At 36.1% G+C, this 25,734-nt stretch overlaps 1 long non-coding RNA gene across 3 annotated transcripts in view; it reads right to left on the minus strand.

Annotated features, from left to right (window-relative positions):
• Positions 1-25,734, minus strand: part of LOC110128359 (uncharacterized) — a 99,212-nt gene that overhangs the window by 62,986 nt on the left and 10,492 nt on the right. For 2 of the 3 annotated variants that reach the window (XR_011488217.1, XR_011488218.1), the window contains exon 2: positions 9,157-9,270. The exons of the other annotated variant lie outside the window; for it this stretch is intronic. This is a non-coding gene — a long non-coding RNA (uncharacterized lncRNA). The remainder of the gene's footprint in view (positions 1-9,156; positions 9,271-25,734) is intronic. 3 annotated transcript variants of the gene reach the window in all.

A 25,734-nucleotide genomic window follows, 5' to 3' on the forward strand; every position in this document is an offset into this window, starting at 1 on the left:
ACTTTAGTTACAGTTACACCAAGCTTCTTGCCTGTTTCTTAGGTTAGCAACAAGTTAGAAGCAACAAATTGGAAAAAGCACTGAGGAAGTCACTAGACTCAAACTCATGGATCATACCAAGAAATGACAGCAGGTCAACTGGTAGCCAGGGAGGAGATACGAAGACTACATAAAACAAGTACAAAAATTAAAAAATCTAAGCAGGGATAAACAGTTCTACTCTCAATTGCCTTTGGGAGAATTACTGCTTTAGAGTAAAATAATTAATATTCAAGTGACCACAAATCTTTAAGAACAAATAAAATCTTCAGTATATTCTTTTTATCATACAGGGTGAAGTAAAATATAATTTTAAAAGATTTTTATTTAAAATATTTTAATCTCATAAGAAATCTGAGTAACTTCACTTATATAGAATATTTTTTTCTCTGAATTTAGGATAAATGAAGTAGTTTTGTACAATAGTTCTTCAACTCCCCTTTTGATCTGGTGATACAAACTTTCATTTATTTTACCTAATTCCATTTTTCTCTTTCCTTACCTCAAGAGGAAACTTCCTTTATTATCTTCTGCTTCTTAACGTTTAGCCTCTGACTTCAGGCAATTTTTTTTTTTTCCTTAATGAACTGGGCCCAAGGACATCATATGATGTGTAGAGGACTGTGGCAAAATTGTTACTTAGTGATATTCATTATTTTTTTCTGGAAGAACTCTAAAGTTTTGTTTTCACTTTGTATATTTTCTATATAACATTTTAACAATTACCCATCCTTATAGTTATTTACAGCTTAACTGCTGATTTGTGAAAAGAAATTCAGAAATCAAAGCTCAAATTCTATAAAATCATTTCCTCTAAGAAGTCATTTCTGCACACATCCTTGCCCCATCTCCTACTCAGATGACTTAGCTTTCTTTTTTTCTTTAACAGAATGTCCCAAATACATTCCTTATGTGGTTTCACTAGACTTTTATAGAGAAATTTATCCTCCCTGATGCAGCTCACTGATAAAGCATGCCTCCAAGCATGTGCCCATAACCACACCACTCTCTGCTGTCATGAAGAACTAGAAAAATTCAGCTAATCTGAAATCTGGTATTACCTGGAAGTCTTCGTTGACTTTAAGCATTTTCTCCCTCCTCCTCTCAAGTCTTTTTTATACCTTGTCTTTCAGTTTAGGTTGAACTTAATTCTCTTTATGATGTTTCTCATGTTAATTATCTTTTGCCAAGACTGCTGTATAAATTCTCTGTATTTAGTAGTTCCACCTTGATTATTAATATAGTCACAGATATAGATTTAATTACTCTGCCTTGATCATTAATATAGTTACAGATATAGATTCAATTACTCCAAATTATTGAGATCCCCAGGTGGTGACTGGTAAAGAATCTGCCTGCCATTGTAGGCGACACAGAGATGCAGGTTAAATCCCTGGGTCGGGAAGATCTCTTGGAGTAGGAAATGGCAACCCCATTCCAGTATTCTCATCTGGAAAGTTTCCATGTACAGATGAGCCTGGTGGGCTAAGTCCATGGGGTCACAAAGAGTCAAACATGACTGAGAGCACACACATAGATATACTCCAAATTATTAGACATAAACTTTACATATATATTGGAAGGGCTTAGATAAATTGGTATCACAGGATAAAGTAGGAGTGTAAATCTAGAAAGTCAGAGGAAAAGGAAAATTCCTCCTATGAATTACAGAAAAGACAAACATTTTCAGTTAAAGTGACCCACAACGTGGATTGAAAAAGTTTCTGCTGAATTTATTTCGTGAAAGACAAGTGAATACCATGTATATATAAAAGGTGATACGGAGTGGAGTCATATATGAAAGGGACCTCTTGAAAACTTCTGTGTATGGCCCTAAGCACTTTTCTGTGTTCACTGTCCTGGACGTTTTATGTAACACAACTAATAAAAATGTTAGAAAAACTACTTATAACTCAAGATCTTATAATAGTCAATACATTTATATACATTTGTGAATTTTTTTTCATTTCATTAAATCCTAAGACTTATTACTAGGGCCCCTGCCAATTAAAGAATGTCACTTGCCATCAGTTCCACAAGAATTAGGTAACTAGCCACTACAGATACTAACTCCAGCACACCCTGAAAGGAAGTCAGAACGGTGATCAAGAGTGAGGCACTCTGTGCTCTAGGAAAAACTGGCTCACCGGGCCTTTAGATAGATAATTTCAGGAGGGAATTTTATGAACCCAGTTTCTTGCATCTTCTCACACCTAAAAAAGCATTAAAATCATTAACAGAGACATCTGCTCCTTGGGACTACCAGCAAATTCTACTGATATGTGGGCTTGATGTACATACCCCCTTTGCCAAACCATGTATATACTGAACCTACCTCCTATCTCTTTGTACCAGTTCCTCAGAGTTATTTGAGAGGCTGTCTCCTAGGCTATGGTACTCAATAAGTCATGACATAAAACTGAACTCACAGATCTCAGGTTGTGGATTTTTTTCAGTTGACACCCTTAAAATTTCTAATTTTAATAGTAACTCAGAATATAATAAACATTAACTTTTTCTAGTAATTTCAGGAAAAAATTAACCAATATTCCCATAAATTTTCCTAATTCTTTAAAAATTTTTCTAAGTGATTTTTAAGGAATCTTGATGAATAGCCCATTATGCAAGACTTTCTTTACTTCCTAATAAATATCTTTATTTTCTTGCCAACCTCTGTAGAGGGATCTTTACCAAGATAATTTCCAGGAGTCTCCCACTAGATTACTCTCATGCTTACATATCTTAAAGTAGAAAACCAAAATGGGAGAACCATGCAAACATTTCCCCTTACAAATAATTAGAAAATTTTACTCTCAGATAAGGGAAAACCCTTTAAAATATCAGAGTCTTGGGGAATTTCAGCTTAGAGTGGATAATTAAGTGCTAAATGTAAGATCTCTATTTAACATGATAAGGAAAAAAGACACGAAAACTTTCTAATGGAGATAGCTCAATGGATTTGAATTCATTACTCTTGTAACTAAGGAAGATATTTTATTCAGTAGTTTATCACACCAACTAATAATAATAGTCTATATATATGTCACACTTCATCCAGAGATCTCAGACTTTTTATAAAAATTTCATTAGTTTTCACAAACCCCCACTGAGAGTACGTTACCTGGGAATATTACAGGTATAATTAATTCTAGAAAGATTCTTTCACTCTTTCTCTAAATTCTTGAGGATAATACCAAGAAAATATTTTAAATGAAACACTACAGTTCATAATTTTTTAATGATACTTTTTCTAGTCCATTCTAACTTCACTCATATGAATCAAGCCTCATTTTGAGGCTGGAGGTAGATGGACCCTCCAAGAGTGAGTAATTTGACTTCATTCTCTGTGGAAAGAAACTCCAAAATATCAATAGCAAGACTATCAAGAGAGAGGCTGGGCCCACATTGATAAAAGATAAGAGACCACATATTTCTCATTCTCAAAGTCAAGGAGATCTTTCTGACTAGAAAGCTCCTTAGAGGTCAAAAGGGGAGTGATGTCAAGTCTACCCATAGACCTCTTTGTTGGAATCTATTTTGGCTGAGAGATGTGTGCACACACGAGAGAATCCTGAGATAAATCAAATATGGACCCAGAGCCAAGTGAATCAAAATGACTGGCCAAAGGAAACCCACAAGAAATGCCACATACAAGTGGTTCAAATTGCTACGAGGGTGTGACTCTCTCTCTGAGTCTGCCTGTGTGTCCCCCCACACATACCATTTTCTAATAGGTTACTAATAGTCTAAAAGTTTACCTGTTTCACTATTTTCTGTATTTGTGGGAATTTTTTTTTGCAAAGTCAGAGGGCCAAGACCTTGTCATTGAACACTGGTCTAATGGCTAGGATTCAGCACTCTCACTACCATGGCCCAACCTCAATCTCTGGCCAGGAACCAAAACCTCACTTCAGACTGCTATAGGCTGAGGCCATCTGAGATCAATTTTACAATTCAACATAAAAGGAAGGATATAAATAAGTATTTCTTATAGTTTTCTTTTTTTCCTCTAGAGCAAGGAGAAAAGTCTTTCAAGAACATATATAGTGTGTTTACCAATGCTTTATAAAAATGAAGAATAAAGCTTTGTTTTCTTCAGTACTATCTGCTCATTAGAAATTAGATTTCATTTGACATTTATTCCATGTAAAGTTTCTTTTTTATACTACAAGCAGTGCCACTCTTCCCTTTTAATATTTTCAAAGCTCTGCTCAAAATAGCATTGAAGTTTCTACTCTGACTTAGCCCAATACTTTAATATTTTTTTTTTATGTTACCCTGTGGCCATGCTTAAACCATAATGGACTCTCTTTCATTCTCAGGACATACAGGTATACAAGTGTTTTTTGAAAAATAAAAAGGTTTACTATTTTTAATTTTAATTAAAGATAACAAAGAAATTCTTGAAGTAGCTTCTGCATTTCCCCATCAAGTTGCTGAACTTACCCTCAGACTGAGTGAGGGTAAGCAATATTGTTTAGTTTCCTATTGAGCAATAGTCATGTGGATTGGCCTTTAAATGAGGTATCAGTTTAACAAAACAAAGCACAACACACATATTTATTTGTGCATGCATTCACTTAAAAAACATTTACTGAGCTAGGTACTGAGAACATAGAAATAAAAATAACAGTCAGGACCATAATGGAACCACAATACAGTGTCAATACTGTGTGCAAAGTGTTCTGAGAGCAGAAAGGCAGAGTGTCTAATTCAGTTGAGGGTCAAGGGAGACTTCCTTGATGAGACACTTGGCCTCTATCATGTGATTATGAGCATAACAAGAAACGAAGGATTTGGAGGATCTTCCTGAATCTTCATAAATGACTGAATGAAAGTATACATCAATGTCCATAATTATTATTGAGATATATAATTATTCCCTTCTAGACTGGGCCATGTTGTCTGTAGTCCACATAGTGAAAAATAATCCATCGTGGTTACTAGAAAAATGATCCAACATAAGCTACAGGCTCTAGTGATCAGAAAATGCAAAATAACAGTACTATTTTTGATGATAAACATGGTAACTTTAAATGTAGAATATAATGTGAGTCAAATAAGATAATTCTAAGTGCTTTAAAAAAATTAAAAAGCACAATACAAATGTAAGAAATCATTATTATGAAAAAAGAGTAAACTTTCAATCTAGTCATAAAAAGCCAAAAAACTTCCTTTTGGTAATTCTTAAATTAAATTACATTTTTCAGAATGTGTCTTTTTCTTGAAGGCATCCACAATCTTCCACATGATGCCTAAGTGTAGCCAGACTGAAGTGACATTCTTTAGGCATTTCTTCAAAGAAAGGAATAAGATCTGACAGTTTCCTTTGCACAAGGGGAAAAGGCATAGAAGGACAAGGTCTGGTGGGAATCTTAACATTACTCTCTCCATCTGCAAGATAGTCCTTCTCTGCTACACTGTGATAATAGCTTCCGAAGGTGTTAGCACCCAGAAAGACATCTCTCTGTCTTTTAAAATATTGCATAGCTTTTACTTTTGGATTGGGACTAATCTATTGTCTTTAAAAACATATACACTTATACCCATACTATGTTAGAGTTCAGTTTCGAAATACTAACTTTTACCACTTGACAGGTAAAATATAGAACCAATGCAAAAACCAAACCCAAAAAAAGTAAATTGACAAAGTAAAAAACAAACACACACACATAGCATACTCTCTCTTTTATGCTGCTGTCTAATAACAGTTGTGGCATTATCACTATTTTGAAATAATATAACAGAACACCTAAATGGCTTTGTTAATGTTGAGTACTGATGGCTACCTCAATAGTCAAACAATTTTGTTTATAGTTTCAACTGGCTGACTCTGAATACAAGTACTTTAGGGCACATGTAAGGAATATATTTTTGTAAAAGTATGTGTAATATAAAAACATCTAGGCCCAAAGTAATTTCTACATAAAATGTAATCCAAAACTTTATTCAGCCCTTAAAAAGAATGAAATAATGCTATTTGCAGCAACATGGATGGACATAGAGACTGCCATACTGAGTGAAGTAAGTCAGACCGAGAAGGAGAAATATAGTGTGACATCCCTTTTATCTGGAATCTAAAAAGGAATGAAACAAATGAACTCACTTAAAAACAGAAACAGACTCACAGACTTTGAGAACGAACTTATGGTTGCCAGGGCGATCAATGAGGGGAAGGGATAGATGGGGAGTTTAGGATGGAGATGTGCACACTGCTGCATCTCAAACGGGAGCCAGCAAGGACCTACTGTAAAGCGAAAAAAAGAGAGAGATTTTGCCATTTAGTGGTTGCCAAGCTTTTTGGAGAAAGGGGAAACAGGGAGTTGTTAAAATGAAATTTCATGGGTGTGTGTTATCTCCAAACTCATTAAACTTCGTGTATTAAGTATACGCAGTTTAGGGGAAAAACGTTCTTCAAAAGGATTTCACTATCATTAAAGCATAGACTGCTATTCAGTGGTGTTTGCTATTGCACCAATCACATACTTATGAGAGTAGCCAATGGAGATGCTATTATATACTGTGGACCATGGCATCCCAAATATGATTCTTATGGACAGTGTATGGAATAGGTAATCATACTATAGTATATACGTAAATATATATATATATACACATTCTGTGTGTGTATATATACATATACATATATATAGCTATATATATGTATATATACATATACATATATATATAGTTATATATATATATATATATATATGAGGACTATGGTAGCAGGAGGGAGAAAAGAAAGCATGGTCAGATTAAGTATTACATTAGCTTGATTGGCATACATTGGTTTATAGGTAGATCTAATAAAAAATCAGTTAAGATATGCCAGGTATTGCTACAGACCATTTGCTAATCTGTGGCAAAGCAGGCATTTAACTTTATTTTAGTTCTGAACTAGCTAGCTGGATTTTGTACTTTCAATTGATTAATATAAATCTGATTCTGCAATATATTGGTCAAAATCCACTCTGGTCAGTGCCTTTTCAATATATTTTGAATATTATTCTTTATTGGTGTTCAATATCTAAAAGAGGTAGACCAGATGACAAACTTTCATTATAATTGTATTTAACAGTACCATATATACATGATTTAAGTATCTGTTTATAAGGGCAGTCAGTATAAACAAACCTTGTTACTTTAGAAATTCACTACCCTAAACCCAAATCTTTGTCTTACTAGTTCTTCACAAATGTATTGCTTCTTTGTCTATAATCTGTCTGCTTTGTTCATTTCTCTAAGCCTTATTTCTATGAGACCTCTGTATGTATGAATTAATTTTTTTTCTCCTATGAATCTGTCTGTGTCTATTATTTAGCCAGCCAAGAAAAACTCAAGAAAGGTAGTGGGGGAATGTCTCCTCCCCAGGCAAGTTCATGCACTCAAGGAGTTTACAGATAAAATGGTTAGAGAAAAGTTAAATGCTGCACTGGGTAGAAATCACAAAAATTATAGATATTCAGAGGATTTGCAATCACAGTGAGGAGAGGGAATAGAAGACTTTAATTAAGAGGCCAGTCACAAACTGGTCTTGAAAATGTGAGGATCTGGATAAATAAACAATTAAAATTTAACAATTCAGTAAGTGGAAACATGCATGGACAGGATAAAGCTCCATGAAAAAAGAACTGAGAGCAATGAAAAGTAGGCTGCCAGGGGCTTAATTCAAAGAGGTTTGTAAGCTGTGTTGAGTGGGCAGGGAGGAGATGCTGATCCAATTGGGTGAGATGCCCTGAACTGGTCTGGGCCCATTTTACTTAGGTGAATCAAAAGGTCACTCAAAGATGGATGCTCTTTGCTGCTTTTCTCCTACCCTTGAAATTTCTTCTGTAATAACAGAATTAAGGCCCTCCTCTTGGGTCAACTAGCACTCTCTCTCTGCTGCTCTGCTCTTTTCTCATCCATCAGGCTGAAGGGTAAGCCGTGCTCAAAACAGGTACTTATTCCCACCTATCCATCTGTCTGGCTCTGTCTTCCCCGATCTTACCAGCACTTAGCTTCCCCTAGGAGTTCTTATTATCTCAGACTTTATTCTGTGATTTATTTACAGCAATATCTGGCCTTTGAAGGGTGGGAAGCTGTGTTTAAGCCTAAACCTCCAATGGCTCATCAGTTTTCTAGAGTAATCTAAAGCTTTTGGATACCTTGCCAGTATGACATGTACTTCATATTCTCATTTGCTTTGCTCTTTGTTTATCTCCCTTGAGAACACCACAAGGGCAACACAGGACAGGAGGTGAGAACTCTTGAATTTCTTAGGCCAAAGTGCTAACGGTTTCCTAATGCTACCAATATGATCTAACAGAAGCCAGGCAAAATAATTTGAACTTGATATAGTATATTAAAGGAAATGGAAGGGATTTTGAACACTAGAATATCAACAATAAAATAATATTTTAGTCATATTTCCACAAATAATTAGGAAGAAAGGAGATGGAACTAGGTGGACTAGATAGAAGACAACTGCAGCAATGTAGACATAAGGTCATAGAATGGCAATGGAGGGAAGGATGCTGAAACATACATCTAAGAGGCATGATTAAAGGAAAAAATGGCAGAACTTGCTGACAAATATGATGCAGATGTGATGATGAAATATGAAATGACTTGAGGACTCCTGTTTTGGAAGCCTGGCAGATTAGTGATTTTATAGCTTTAAAGAGAACACTGGGGAAGGAGAGTCTTCTTGTTTCTCTCTCTCTTTTTTTCCTTTTTATAAAAGGGAGATGTATAAAAAAAATTTAATGAAGATGAAGTGACCACAGGATATCTTATAATACCATATTTTTCTGAAACATAAGACTAGAAGGCACAAAGTCCTACATGAAGTCAAGCTTCATGAACCATAAGGATAGATAGGCTAATCAGTAGCAGCGAAAAAAAAGTGAACAGGAGGTCTGGAAAAGAACAAATGGCCAGGAATCGGACTTTGCAGCAGTAACCACAGGTAGGTCACATGAGGAGGAAAAGATAGAAAAAGTGAGGTTAGTAAGGTAAAAGAAGAGCCAAGGAAGGCCATTAGTTAGATAAAGGAGAATGATACAAAATTAAAATAAAGAATATTAAGGAAGCTACATGGAAAACAATGTCAAGGTGGATGTTATCAATTACCTTTTTGATTATGTAAATCCCATAGCAAATAATTATATTGATGGATCATTTAAGATGATTTCTCCATGTCAATCCCCCAAGTCCTTGCTGCTATTCAGACTCATCTCCTATATCCTGTAAAAGTAGAAAGAAAGCACATTGCAAGGACCACCTAAATGAAATCCTTTCCTATGTTTGAAGAATATAAACTGTTCTTAAAGTTATTCCTTTCTGAATTAAATGCTTTCAGTTCCACAAGATCCATACTCTTTTCTTCACTGCTGTCCTATGAACTCTCCCAAATTTTAGCTTCTTATTGTTCTAGAATTACATATCTGATTACAGGATCTATCTAAATCTAGAAGTAGGGAGAGTTTATGCAATCTCTTAAATCTTTCAATACAATAAGATGCTTAGACTTATTATTCAGTAAGAATAAACTTATTTCAATGAGTTTCAGGACTTCATTTTCTGTATTTTCTCACATTATCAAGGGTATGTTTTTAAATTCTTAAAAATGTTAATGGAAATACAAAACATAATAATCCATAGAGCTGTTAGCAATCAAAAGAATGATATTCATTGGCACCAACAAGATAAAGAGTAAACATGAAATAAAAAGAAACAATGGAAATAACATCTTGCCATAACCTTGCTATGATCTTCAGTCTGTGCTATGTTGAAGTGGAAAGGCATTTTCAGTGAAACAATATTGCAGACAGAGTGCATTCGGTACTGCTAGTTCTATTAGCTATTTGTATAATAAAGTAAAGGAAAGATAATTTCAAAGGTGAACAGAAACATCTGGGCTTTGGTTTCCAAATCTTGCAAGGAAGTATGCAGGGCTGAATGTTAGAAAAATTTTTCCAGTCTTCAAAAATTGTGCCTCAAGTGGCAGTATGTTTATACTACAGTATGGCTATTTTTCAATACTTATTTTTAGTTTTCAGAATTAAAGCATTTGGTTCACAACAGTGGATATTTTGTCTATTTTATTTCTTTAAGGCCATTGAAGAAAAGTTTAAGTTATTTCTCCAATACACTTTGATATCATGGAGTACTAAATTTTCTTTCAAACACTCATATATGTAAGGGAATGGTAACTGCCTAGAAGAATCCAGTTCACCACATATTTTTATTTATGGTCATATTTTCTTAATAAAGAACTGGAAAACCAAGCCATTGTTGTTGAGCTTCTAAAACAGACAAGATACTAAGATACATTTTTATTTAATTTGCAAAGCAGTTTTATGATATGAGCATCATTTCCATGTTACAGATCAGTAAATAGACTCAGAAAAGTTCAGTAACTTGTCAAAGATCACATTGCTTGTAAAATGGCAGAAGTGGGAGCTGACACCAAGACTGTCTATCTACAAATCCTGTTAGATTTTGTCTAATCAGATAGAGAGAAGGATTGAAGTTAAGGTAGGATATGAACACACCTGGGAAACCACTAACAGCCAAACAAAAGGCCGTTCTGAAAAGGGTTAGTTCAGCCAAATTTCTTTCACATCATGAAGGTAATCCTTATCCCCACAAAGCTGCCCAAACCACAGAGAGTTCTCTTAGGAGCAGAGGGATTCAAATAGCTGTCCACGGAGCTAAACAAGCAAATAAGTGTTACCTATCTTTCTTGGTTTTTCCTTTTCCAATTGGATAACTTTTTTTTTTTTAGCAATTTGAAAAAAAAGCAAAAAGAAAACATATCTTTTGCAAATATTTCCTTAGGCAGGAAGATAAACACCCGATGAAAATACCCTCAACAATTAAACTTGCCTCAAAGGAAAGCATCTGAATCAAGGTGCCATTTCAGGGGTAAACAGCAGCAAAACAAGGTGAGTGCACCCAAGCAGTGCAAGAGCCATCCATTTTGACTCCAGTGCAACCCAGGTTGAGTGTAAGCAGCTAGAGCAATGCAGAGTGATTCTTTTTCCTTGTGTTTAGTCAATATTGTTAGGTACTACACAGGACAAAGCTGATCCACATTGGTAGCACAACTCTCATTTGGGATGGGGCCTGAAAGAATTGTAAAATGGAAACTCTGGGACTGAGGGCTGCCTATATTCCTCTCTGTAACTGAAAAAGCAGAGGAAGTTACGCTGCAAGATGAACAAACACTCACACAGAAGCAGAGATGACAGAGGGAGTCCAGTTGGTTTCCAGAGGAGGAGTTTAGCTCAGTGTTCAAGGGCATGCACCCCATAGCTAGACAGCTGTGTTTAAACTTGGCTTCGTCATTTATAAATTATGAGACTTTGGGCAAGTCATAATTTTCTGGCTTCCATTTCCTCATCTATGCTGCTGCTGCTGCTGCTGCTAAGTCTCTGCAGTCATGTCCGACTGTGTGTGACCCCATAGATGGCAGCCCACCAAGCTCCTCCGTCCCAGGGATTCTCCAGGCAGGGATACTGGAGTGGGCTGCCATTTCCTTCTCCAATGCCTGCATGCATGCAAAATCGCTTCAGTTGTGTCTGACTCTATGTGACCCTATGAGCAGCAGCCCACCAGGCTCCTCTGTCCTCAGGATTCTCTAGCCAAGAATACTGGAGTGGGTTGCCGTTTCCTTCTCCATTCCTCATCTACAACAGTATCTAATTCATGGAATCCTTGAGAGCATTGAATAACCTATTATATGTAAAGTACTTATAATAATGCCTGGTAACTAAGGAGTGAGATGCTATGGACTGACTTGTGTTCTCTCAAAATTCATAAGTTGAAGCCTTAGTTCCCAGTGTGATTATATTTAGAGTTAAAGCTATTAGCAAGTAATTAAGGTTAAATGAGGCTGTAAAGATGGAGTCCTGGTCTGTAGGATTGGTGGCCTTACAAGAAGATCTCTCTCTCTCTCCTTATATATACACTGAGAAAGGGCATGTGAGGACACAGAAAGCAGCTATCTGCAAGACAGGAAGAGAGACCTTTTCCTGAATTGAGGCTCACACCCTAAATTTTAGACAAAATTTAGACAAATTGCCTGGCACGAAGATCTTGGACTTTCCAGCCTTCAGCTTAAAGCTGCCCAGTCTATTATTCTGTTCAAGTGGCCTGAGCAGAACAATACACATGACATAAACCTTTGCTATCATTGTTTTTCTGATTTTAGTTCCTTGTTCTAGTTCTAATTCTTAGGGATCTTCCGGGGGCTAGCAGATTCCTAGCTTGAGATTCCAGGAGATAGCACAGCATCATCATAATACATTTCTTCTTGTTTGCTTCAGTAGTGTCAGTAGGCTTCTGTGACTGATCACTAAAGAGTCTTGGCTTCCCTGGTGACTCAGATGGTAAAGAATCCGCCTGCAATGAGGGAGACCTGGGTTCGATCCTTGGGTTGGCAAGATCCCCTGGAGGAGGGCATGGCAACCCACTGCAGTGTTCTTGCCTGAAGAATCTCCAAGGGCAGAGGAGCCTGGCGGGCTACAGTCCGTGGGGTCACAAAGAGTTGGACACACCTGAGTGACAGCACAGAGAGTCTTACCAATAAATGATGCTGTAGTTTAAGGGTAGACAAAAGCCACGTGCAGCTCATGGCTGGGATGGAAGTATCATGGAAGAGATGGAATTTAAGCTGGAATATAAAAATGGCTAAACTTTTAAAAGGTAGGGAGAGTGAAAATGCTCTGATAGCAGAGACCACAGCGTGGAGTTGTATGTGTTGGGCACAGCACTGCAGTACCCATCAGGTTCAGTGGTAATGATCCAAATGTGAAACTGAATTATTCTATACTTTTCATAGCTATGGAGACTTATTTTCCACTATATCTTAAACATCTTAAATAAAGGCATAAATCTCTAATTCAAATATTTAGATGTGCTAATAAAACCTAAAGCATTGTTAACTAGGTAAGGTGAAAATTATTTTTCTCTTTTGTGTTATGTTCAGTGAAGATGCAAATGTTATGAGTTCTCTCAACTTTATCTATAATTCTCATTGCAAAGAATCAGTTTTTAAAAGTTCAAGTTTTTTCAGATATTATAGCAAATTTGTCAGCTTTTCTAGGTCTTTGTTGGACAGATAATTCTATGCCTTCTACTGAAGAATACTTCTTCAAATGTAATATTAAAATAAACAAACAATTGCTTATACATGCCATTTCCTTTACAATTCTGAGTGAACTATCTTGTAAAAATCAAAAAGGCATCTAAAACCTTGTTCCCTCAGGCAAACTCTTATTTATAGGACATCTCAAGAGTGAATATCATCACCACTTGCTTTTAAAACTTTAAAGACAACCCATTCTAAAACAAAATTATGGAGGTATAGTCCCCCAAATAGCTCATAAGATCCAAGAAAGACACTGCTTAAAAACTGTTATTTAAATGTGCATGAACATATTTTGACCCCAAATAATTTTTTTAAATTCAGAAAACATGTTCTAACAACACATTTTTTAGTGTTACTTAAAATGTCCTAGAGGAGACATGTCTTTTGACCTGAGAAGGCAGCTGGCAGGCCGCGAAGTCATTTTCCTTTCTCTGACTTTAAGCAAAGTCATGACCTCTCAATTTCCATTCTTCTTTCCAAAAACTGGCCTGTCATTCCTCTTACTAAGGCATTCATGAATTTCCAGGCTGGGTAGGAAAAGTTCTCAATCATTTGGTCATCTGCTCATTCCTAAAACTCTTATTGATTATGCTGTTTGTGTCAGGCAAACACTCTAAGCAAGAATCTCACAGAGTCCCTACAACTTAAGGAGGAATGCACAGTAGAGACATGTATAGCAGACATTTCAGGGAGCCTATCTCAGCCTTTTAGTATTCTTTTGTCAAGATACTCTCACAAGCAACAAACTGGTTTTTAATTGTTTGTTTGCACTAAAGTTAATTTCCTTGTATATTGTCTTCAATTAATAGAAGAACAACTGGTATTATATTCATGAAAATGCTTCATGATTTAGACAACATAACAATATTCAAGAATATAGTACTGTTCAATTCATCTTACTAGTCCTTGCTTCTCTAACACAATCCCCAATTCTTTTGTCTCCTTTCATAAAAAAATAATATTCCAGATCTTTACTTGCTTTGGTTACTCGTAAGGCCTGATGTAATTTCTGCACATAGATTTTTAAAGAAGCTTAGTCTTTACTTTTTAAAATGATTTCCTTCCTTCTTTCCCAAACTTGAAAAATAATGTATGATAACAACATAGATCTGAAGTCAGCTAAAATTGAGGTTCATACCCTTATTCCACCAGTTACTAGCTGTGTGCTTCTGGACAAGTTACACAACCTCTCTGAAACTCAGTTTCCATACTTGAAAATGGTAAAAATAATGATAAACATTTAGCTTTACATGAGTAATATACTAAGTCTCCATGGCTTTGTCCCTGGTCCCTGACCAGTTTCTTTATTAGGTCTGAACTAACTTGCCGGTAAGAATGGGCCAGCTATCTAGTGGACCCTGGCTTCTTCACTGTTGTTCTCATTACTATTTTTATTTTTTTTTTTTTGATGTTGTCTCCCAGTATTCATATGGCCTTTAAGGGGCATATTTTCTTTTCCTGGCCCTTGATGTTATCATACTGGCTCCCTTTCCTGCCCAGAAGCAAGCTTCATATATCTTCCTTTCACTGTCCCAGCTGTCCCCATTTCTATTGGTTCTACTAAATGACTCAGGACTCGTATTGTCCATCCACTCCCTCCAACTCCAGGGAAATGATCCTACAGAAACCCATCAGCAAACCAAAACACTTTCAACCTAAATTAAAACCAGTAGCCAGCATTTTTACAAGAAAGGTCTACCTATATTCATCGGGCATATAGTACTGTACTCATGCATGTGCATGAGCACACGATTCAGACAACTTCTGAATGTCTTGGAAAGCTAGTTTTGACATTCCGTATATAAGATATATGCCATAGCAATATAAATTGATGGCAGGGAGAACTAGTTCTCCAAGAGCTACATTAGTGATTCTTTCAGCTCTCTCTGTGTTGTAGTAATTTCAGATGTTTTATTCTTTCATCAAGCATAAATTTTAGAATCCATTAGTTTTAATCCAGTTCCAAGGGGCTGACAGGACATAGGAACACTATTTCTTTTCTGGACACAATTCTGTTCTGTCAACAGGGAAGCTTTCCACTCTAAGTATGATCTGATCACCTTCCATAGTAAGTCTAGTGGCTTTTTTTCTTTTGTCATCTATTGTCACTCATCAACTGCACTTTCAGAAACTTTGAGAGCTGGATAACATCCTACCCTAGAAAGTATACAGTGTGCTCTTACTACGTATTTACAAATAATACATTTCCCACACAGTATATGCAAGAAGTCCTCTTAATAATCTGTAAGGGATAAAAATTACCTTGTATGTGAAGGAAATGAAGTGATTTTTTTTCCCCCTAAGGTAAAATGACTATCATTCTGCTAAATTTTTATCTGAAATTCTCCAAGGGGCCTTGTCTACATGGACTAATAGACTGCAAAAATTTATCTGGGCAAAGAAAATGGTGGTTTAAAAATTAATGAAGAAAAAAATGAGTGAACATATTGCTTTATTTTATAACTTCAGAAACATTTTATAATATAAATTATACATATATGAATTATTTTGTAACAGGCAATAGACTCCTACTTTTTTGGGGGTAGGATAGATGATGAAGTTGTACAATAAGAATAAGTAAAGGAAGAAACATGCTCTTTCTCCTATAGTCTTAGTGGGTGAACCTCCGAAAGTTATGTACATTGAGGTGTATTAGACATATCTACCCCAGTGGTGAAAATGAAAACTGTATTTAAAATATGCATATTTTATTCCTTGCCTTGATTTCTTTTTAGTTTTTCCCCATTACTGACAACTTGTCAAAGAATTTATTAAAAAAAAAGAATTTATAGTAACCAATATTTTTTCTTTAAAATGTAATTTTTTATAATAAAAGAATCCAATAAATATTAATTAATTACTTAATCCATTTTCTTTATATTCAGAAGTGAATAATTAGCCTTAAATTCTGTGAAATAGTGGTTTAGCTAACATTCTACTTTATTCAAGGAAGTTACTTATCTACCTTAAAATATCTACAATAGACAACTCTATGGCATATTCTTCCTAAGGCTTTATTGGCTCAATGACATTCTTGGCTGACTCAGTCATAATTTTACCTTTGATTTTCTTCCTCAATATATCTGCCCACTATGTGTGCATGTATGCTAAGTCACTTAGGTTGCGTCTGACTCTTTGAGACCCTATGGACTATTGCCCACTGGACTCCTCTGTCCATGGGACTCTCCAGGCAAGAATACTGGAGTGGGTTGCCATTGGAGTGGGTTGTTGCTCCTGCAAGGGATCTTCTTGATCCAGGGATCAAATCCATGTCTCCTGCATTGCAGGCGGAGTCTTTACCACTGAGCCACTGGGGCAGCCCCTTGCCCATCTTAGAGTGTACTAAAGAACTCTAAATGGTGGAGTTAATAAGGACAACTGTTGAAATGAGGGTAAAATGTAAAAAGCATCCAAACACCATAAATAATCTTTGAGGCATTAAGTGTATTAGAGAAGACAGGTCCATGAAAGTAGAATGGAAAATCAGTGTAGATTTCTTTCTTAAGTCAACTGTCTTGGCCAAAAAAAAAAAAAAAATCATTTTTATCCTCCAATAAACCAGTGATTTCAGTTGCATCAGACTAGGTGAACATAAAGCCATAGACTAGCTATCCTCTGTTAACAAGTATATTACCAATGTACTTTGATAGTACAATGAATTTTCCAGGCAAGTACCAAGACTGGATCGAGTCCAGGTGTGATGAACATGTTAATAAGCTTATTCCTTTAGTTACCTCTGTTTTCCACTCATTCCGCTCCTTCTCAGAATTTGTTGTTGTTCAGTTGCTCAATCATGTCTGACTCTTTGTGACCCCATGGACTGCAGCATACCAGGGTCCCCTATCTTTCACCTTCTCCTGGAGCTTGCTAAAACTCATGTCCATTGAGTTGGAGATGTCATCCAACAATCTTATCCTCTGTCGTTGCCTTCTCCTCCTGCCTTCAACCTTTACCAGCATTAGGGTCTTTTCCAATGAGTTGGCTCTTCGCATCAGGTGGCCAAAGTATTGAAGCTTCAGCTTCAGTATCAGTCTTTTCAATGAATATTCAGGGTTGATTTCCTTTAGGATTGACTGGTTTGATCTGCTTACAGTCCAAGGGACTCTCAAGAGTCTTCTCCAATACCATAGTTTGAAAGCATCAATTCTTCAGTGCTCAGCCTTCTTTATCATCCAATTCTCACACCCAAACATGACTACTGGAAAAACCATAGCTTTGACTATGGCAACACCATTCACTCTGGATGAGGTGCTTTGTCTAATAAACATTTCTTGGTTAAATTCATTGATTGGGCCTTCTCTGCTCACTCTCTCTCTCTGGGAAATAAACTCTAGGATGGTATCCTTCATAGGACACAGAGGAGGAACATAAACAGTAGGAACATACCCTGACTGAGTGAACAGATAACTGAATCAACAGTTCATAAGAGCAAGTAAACTGCCACTGCTAGGTTAGCCGTCACTAGGTAGAGTAACAGAATAATAAAGCTTAAAAAATACTGCAAAAGTTGATCTCTCTACTGCTTTACCCTGGTTCACCAATTTATAAAACTTTACATGAAAAATATCATTTAGACTCTTATTTTATTAAAAAAATTAGAAGGTGGTGAAACATATATATTTGAAAAAAAATTTTCATCATCTATCATAAACAACTTCTTTGCTTTTTTGTTTGTTGGTTTCTTCCCTGAAGGTTATGTAAGAGTACTATGGCTTTGACATTTAGGGGAAAATGCTAAAAACATTCTAATCTAGGTAAACTATTGGCTACTGAAAGCACATTTCCTGCAAGGAAAGAAATTTCACAGAAGCAACAGGTGCCTTTTTTTTTTTTGCACAGTCGTCTCCATTAAATAGAAGACAATGGAAAAAAATAGTTAAAATGTGGCATAGACAACAAAAATGGAGTCTACAATCCCAACTCTGAATGCATCAAATATTGTACAGGATATCTACTTACGGGCACAATGCTGAAATTGGGCTGAGATGTTACAACCCAGCAAACAGAGTTCATTTAAAAAATCTTTTTATGAGCCAAGAGATGATATGTTAGAGAAATAATGTTCATAAAAAACCTACCTTTGGACAATTGGCACCATAAAGCAGTTATTATCTCTGATTAGCAAAACAGTTTGTTTGAATGCAATCAGTTTTGAAGAATACAGACAGGAGGGCAAGTTTTAAAACATATGAGGTTTATATAGAGGGCTATTATTTTACAAACAACAAATGATTTAAAATGGTCTGAACTAACAATTATTCAGAGCTCCTTTCATGTTATAGAACTCAATAAATAATACTTTTTAAAAACTTCACACAGTTCTTCTTGATCTACTTGTAATTGTAGGGCATTATTAGTTTCATGTGTATCATATTTCCAGATACTGGGTGTTGAAAGATTTATTCATGTTGAGCTGTGCCCTAAGGTAATTTTAGTTTTCATAAAATCTAATTCTACAATTACAACCATCTGAGAAAATGAGTATTCTTCCTATCTAACACTGTAGTAAGAAGAAACATTTTTATTGCAAGCCTGATCCTTGCAAGTGATTTTTTTTCATTTTCCATAAACTCTTAAATTTTTTTATTAGACCCTCAACCCACAAATGTTCAACTGTCATAAAAGATCAGTGTTACTGAACTGCCAGCATTAATCTTTTGTTTGAAATGTATAAAGAAAGACAAATAAAGGAGACATTGCAAAATGTCTCTGTGAAGTAGAAGCAGATATTGAAATGATAAATAATATAACCTGCAAATACTAGCTATAATGTTCTTGGGTAGAAGAATTTCCTAAATATCAAAGACAGTGGCATCACTGTCAGGTGGTCCATAAATAAACCATGGACAATTCCTGACATTGGACCTTTCCTTCTTGCACTGTTATGCTAAATAAGCATGCTCTCCTTGCCTGTCTGAATTCTACACGCCCATTTCCAGAAATGCTGCTGCAAGTAAGTAACACTGTCATGTTCGTTTTGTCAACTACGTGCCGATTATGCTTTCCTATCTGCAGTTTGGGAACATTATCAAGGTCAGAAACAATCTCTCAGAAAACCTTTTCTAATGTGGCTGTATTTGATAATTTCTGCAATGAGCTTCCATCAATGAACTTTGCAGAAACACATATGTATTTTTCAAGATCTGACTCTTAGACCAGGGAAAAACAAAAGACTTACCAATAAGACTTTGGAAATTTAAAGCCAAAAAAAGAGTGAAGTCATTCATTCTGTGCCCTTTCGTTTATTCGCTGAAAACACCATACTGGAGGATGATATATCCAATTCTTCAAGATGCTTCAGCAATGACCCTACTTTCTCTGCCTTCCTAACCTCTTCCTATTTATTCTATTTTATTCTGACAAATCATCTATGAAACATTTGCAACTGATGCACATATCACAAAATTATTTCTGCCAAGCTTCCTCTGTGACCTGCCCGTGGGACATGACATGCTCCAAGTTGCGTCGCTCTATCAACCCGCATTTTTCCAGGACAATGCAAATTATGACAAATTCCATCATCCTGCATTAAGTGCTTCATGCTAATCTCACTAATTCTGAAGAATCAAGAGGGCTTGCTGTTCTGCTGAAGGGCATTACTGTCTGACTGAATGATAGGAAAACAACATTTGCCATCTTCTCACAACCCCAGCTGTGGCCACCACTGCCCCACTTCTGCCAAGCAACTGCTCTTGCGGTATAACTTGCATACTTCACATGATTAACTTCACATCAATTGAGCTGTCTTACAGGAAAACGATAAAATCACCAGTCAAGATAGTTTTCAAGTCAAGAAAGTTAAAGGCATTTGGTGGTAAAATGAAAATAGAAAATAGCATTTTTACTATTGAATAATCGTATTCATTTTTAGCTATTTAAAATGAAGAGTTAAGATCAAACATCATTTATATGATAAAAATCAGTTTTCAGATTGAAATTCTTTTGATCGGAAGTTTTATGCTGCTGGATCACTGCAGAGAGCCACCTGAGAAGGCTCAAGTCACAGTTAACCTTGAGGACAATCCCTCTGTGCTTCAGAAGGTGGCAGTATTACTACATGAAAGAAGTCTAAAGTCTACGTGCTAGTCCATGGCCACACTGCTGAAATAAACATGTTTAATTCCCAAAGAAACATATATTTTATCCGGTGGCATAATTTACTTATAACATTAAAACTCAAACATGGAGCAATTTGTAGCAATAACCATGATTATGCTGTTAGTGGCCCAAATGCCACTGTCTAGATTAGGCTAAATGATACCTAGCACGGAAGAGCTTCTATGATTTATTTTTTATGATCACTAGTAGAACTTGCATGCTTAAAAGGCTCACCAGAAAACTGCCTTCTATAAATAAAAAAGGATGAAAAGATTGAAAGAATCTCGCATTATTGTTTGGAGATGTGATTGTAAAAAAATTTTCATAGGAATGAGGTAAATTTTAAGTCTCAGAGACACACCTCCCCACCCCCCCACAATAGGTAAATATCTTGAGTATTTTCAATGTTATATTTCATATTTTAAAACATTTCATTGCAAGCAAATAAGTCACCTTGTAGAATAGTAAATTAAAATGTATCTAATCTGTTTTGTCATTTATGAGTGTCTTCTGAAAATGTCAGAACAAAATAAAGACTTTTAAATACATGTAATGCACTAAAATTGATTATTTGTAACTACTTCTAGAAGATGCAGTAAATATAAATTTGTTGATAAGTGTTAGGAGTAAAATAACCTATCCAAACCTTCAATAATTTACTTTTGGGGAATTCTGGTCTAATGTGCAATTCTACCTTGAAACTACATAATATTATAGATCTTTTTTGGTCCATTATAATATATCAAATTGATATTGCTATGCATAATCAAGGAAAAAAGAAGGTAAACCATACCCTATTTAAAGTAGAAAAGGGAATTTACAGTAAACACACATTTTACTAGTTACTGAAATAAGGGCACATTTAAGTCAGTATTGACATCTGTGCTTTAATAGTATGTTGCATTATTGGCTTAATGTTTTCATGGGTACTTACAGAAGTTTCATAGCACATCACACAAAATGACATTAAAGTATGACTAAGAAGAGACAGGAAGACCTTTAGCTTTCTACTTTACTCCCAGTGAGACCCAGAGCCCTCCAAGGAATAGACAAGGTGAGCGTGGCTTCAGCACAGGCACGGGGCGCACCCTGTGCATGCGGTGGCTTGTTGACATGAACCAGGGCAGGCAGACACCAATAATACATGAAGTGCGGTTCAGAGGCAATTAGGATCAGTTGTCAAGGCCAGGCCATTAATGAAAGAACATGTCAGAGGAGCTGGAGACTTCAATGGTTGAGGGCAAGAAGGCGATTTAGTGTGACAGATCGAGTCCTTCCAATGTCCTCAGTGGTACATGCTAATACCAGCCTTAACAACCTTTTGTGGCAGTGTATAATGCGACTAACATGGACTTTGATTCAGCAAAATGACTGCTGCCACTGTTAGTCTGTCTCATTCGAACAACAGTAAAAGCATTGCTACAAATAATTATCCACTTCCGTCCCTCCCTCTGCCACCTAATGCATCTGCCCTTTGTGCATGCCACAGTGTTTGTTACTGGAAGGCTGAGGTGTTTTATACTTTTGTTTTATGTGATACATGGAATTTTTTTTTAGTAGTATGTATAATCCCAACCAAGTAATTACAATGGATTTGAGAAGGCTAAAGAAATAAACACTACATTCTCACATAGTTAACATTAAAAGTTCCCAACGTAAGTCAAATTCGTCTAAAAGAAATAATGTTCATTATGTAAGTTACTTACAGGCAATAGAGGAAGTTGCTTACCTGGGCCCCAAAACCATTAGCAGAAAATTAACTTATTCCTCAAAGAAGTTAAATCAGGAGCATTATAGAAAATCACCTCACTGACATTTTCTTTTGTCTTTACAGTTTGATAGTAATTTAAAATGAAAACCTATATGCTGATGACGTGACAATCAACAATGAATAGGAAATATGCTAAACACTGGTTTAGCAATCCAGGTAAACAACAGCAAGGGAAACACAATATTCTAACATAATTCAGCCCAGAGATTTTTATGTTATGATAAAACTCCACAATATCACACTCATAAATTGTTTTACATATAAATCCTGTAAATGTTAATTTTTGGCTCTTCTTTCATATTTTTTGCTTGTTTTTATATGATATTCTTATGACTTAATGGAGGATAAGTGACATAAGTTTTCTTATAAACTCTTAAATACCTGCAGCCCCTCCCAATTTTCCAGGATTTACTTCAAGCATTTCAGCTACAAAAGATGCTGTGATACCTTAGGGCTTAAGGCAGATAGCTCACCAGACAGATATGAAGAAAGGTGCCTGGGCAGAGATTAATGGGAAACATGTTGTCAGGCTGGTGACTTCTTGTGATATACACAGTTTTTTCTCTGGGTCTTATTTTTTCTTTGCTTCTGAGGTAGTTTTCACTCTATTTCTGATTTCATATCCCACTTTTGTCTTTCTTATAATTTTGCTCAATTCTCTTTCCTCACCCTTTTTTTCTGGCTTCAGGGATTGCCACTCCTTTCCCCTAAAACTTGATTCATTAGCAGCTCACATGCCTCCTCACATAAGCACTTTTCCCCTTTCTCAGAAATCTTTTAGAACTAAGCCCTAAAAGGAGTACTAGTGTTAAAAGTACAAGTGTTCAAATGTTCATGCAATCCCCAAACACATTTTCATAAATAAATAATTATTTTGATAAAAATATATTTAGGTTAACAGGTTACTATGCTAAAAATACATTTCCTTATAGTTGCTTGCAAAGTAAACACACTTTCTAAACATCTGGCAGTGTTATTAAGACATTATTACATTAAAAAATATACTACAAATATAAACTGTCTACCTGGTCCTAACCAATAATGAATATATACCCTTCTAGAGAAATTCAATAGATGAATGATCAACTCCTGGTCAGTCTATAGGACATTTAGCTTAAGTTCAGCCAGCCCTCCATGTCTGGGTCTCTGTTGTGAGACAAGATCTTTTGCAGACTGATACGAGAGTATTGGATACCTGTTTTTCTACCTGAACTGTTAGCACTAATGCGATAATAGAACTGATTCAGCTGGTGATAGGAACTAGTTTTCATTATTTTTTTCAGGCTCCTAACCTTCATGACACAGAAGTAGATCTGAAGGGCTAAAAGTTAATAGAACAAAGCTAGGAGTGACACTATTCAGATTTTGCTGAAATAACAATGACTTTATATTTATTCATTTGTATAATAAAACATTTCAAATCTATCAAAAGAAAATTCTGGGAAGCCTCCTATTTAAAAAATACAGTTTTTTTGAAGTGAGAAAATTTTTTGAGATGGCCTTTGATACTGTGTTCAGTTTCTCCTTCTTTGTTTGAAAACCTGGCATTTGTCATCTGTCATAATGTGTTTACTTTGAGTATAATATTTTAAAGGTATTATTTTGTTTTCTAAAAACTCCTAGAAGGTTTGTTTTCCTTACAAGCATAATTATATCTAGTTTCTTCAATCAGAGCTTCATATTTTAATAATATGTTGCTATTTGGGTGCAGCTATAACCATAATAATGAACATGGGGTTCAAAGATCACTAGATATATAGATGGCATGAACCATTAGCAAGAAATATTCTACACCATAGAGACCACACATTAAAAGATCCTGAAATTCACCACAGAATTTGCTAATTTGACTAAGGCATCTTTCTGTGTAATTAACATAAATCTCTTTATAAAACATGCTAGTTTTAATAACAAATAGGGATATTTTACAGGAAAAATAAAGAATAGAATACAAATAAAATTATAACATGAATAATTTAGTTCTCTCCTTCTCATATCTCATAATGATATTGTGTAGCTATAATGGACCTAAACTGGAACTGTTTCCCTTAAAAAACAGGCTTAACCATTTTTCTATATGCCATTGAAATTCATATCATCACTTCCACACAAAAACACATAATTAATCCTAATCATTTCCAACACTCTGAAGAGGAGAAATGGAATTCTTGGTCTCTCTTTTATGTGTGTTAAGCCTTTCTGGCCACAAAGTCAACATTTAGTAAATTGCTTCCTCTAAAAAGCTGCCCAGTGGCCTCTTGGCCTGAAGGAGTTAATTCAGTTACAAGAGGTGAGTCACTGAATTCCTTTGTGACAGAAAGATGAAACTCAGTGATGGCTCAGAGATGTCCTACTCTGCTATTGAATGATGATCCAGTAAGGAAAAAAAAAATCACTTCTCACATGTAGGTCTTAACAAGAAAAATGAAGAGTATGCATTGTAAATGCACGGGCGGGGGCGGTGGGTGTGAAAGGAATGTAATGGTGTTCCTGACCAGTACAAAATTAAAATGGAAACAGAATGAAATCTTCCCTAGAGGTGATTCTTTAACTTTGCTATGACTTTTGTCAAAGATGACCTAGCTATGTATTATTGCCTTATATTTGTCTTGGATGACATTTGGAAGCCTAAGGGGAGACTACAGTTCCCACAAACCTTTGGCATTTCAACCTCTGGACTCCAAGTCCTACTCAGGTAGGAGAGAGCCCCAAATCGTAGGTAAGTCATTTGCTCCAACTCTGACTAACTTCCTCTTTCCCAAATAGCTGTTTTTGGCATGGCCATCTTCCCAAAGTGCCTCAGTTTCTGAATCTACTTCACTCCAGCCCACTGCCTCCCTGCTTCACAATGCTTCAGTGCTATACTCAGTTCTCTCCTTTCATTCTCTTTGCCCCACTCTGTGCTGTGTGTGTGCTCAGTCGCTTCAGTCGTGTCTGACTCTTTGCGACCCTGTGGACTGTAGCCAGCCAGGCTCCTCAGTCCATGGGATTCTCCAGGCAAGAATACTGGAGTGGGTTGCTATTTCCTTCTCCAGGGAATCTTCCTGACCCAGGGATCAAACCCAGGTCTCCCGCATTGCAGACAGGCACTTTAACCTCTGAGCCACCAGGGAAGCCCTTACCCGACTCTAACCCATGCCAAAAGCACCTCTTCTCTCCTAGGCTCACCCTGCTTTCTCAGACACTTACAGAACTGTAAAAATTCTTATTTCCTTAGGATTGGGTCCTTGAAGGAGTTATCTTTGAAGTTGTCTCCAGATTTCTGTCCTCTCCCCCAGATTTCCATCTAATAACCCCTCTGGTGGTAATTAGTAATTAATACAGCCTTTAAATAGTTCTGTGCTGTCAGAACTAGGTTCACAGTATTTGCCTCTCAAGATCAGGTAGGTCATGTCCATGAGAACTGAGCTGTAGATTTTTAACAGAGGTCTCACTAACTGCAGCAAGTTGTCCTCCTTGGAAATTCAACATTATCTCCTGCTGGTTTTCTCTAGCTCCCTTTATACTGCTTCGCTCCCACCCACAATACTTGTTTGGTCATTAACAACTTCTGGTTCTGGTTTCATTAAATCATTCAATTTATCATTGCTGAACACCTACTACATGTCATACACTGTGCTTGAGAGACAATGGTGAATAAAAGCAGGAGTAGTCCCTTTTGTGTAGTGCTTAATCTAGTAAAGGA

Source organism: Odocoileus virginianus, chromosome 6, assembly GCF_023699985.2.
Source record: "Odocoileus virginianus isolate 20LAN1187 ecotype Illinois chromosome 6, Ovbor_1.2, whole genome shotgun sequence".
In the NCBI taxonomy this organism is placed as follows: domain Eukaryota; kingdom Metazoa; phylum Chordata; class Mammalia; order Artiodactyla; family Cervidae; genus Odocoileus; species Odocoileus virginianus.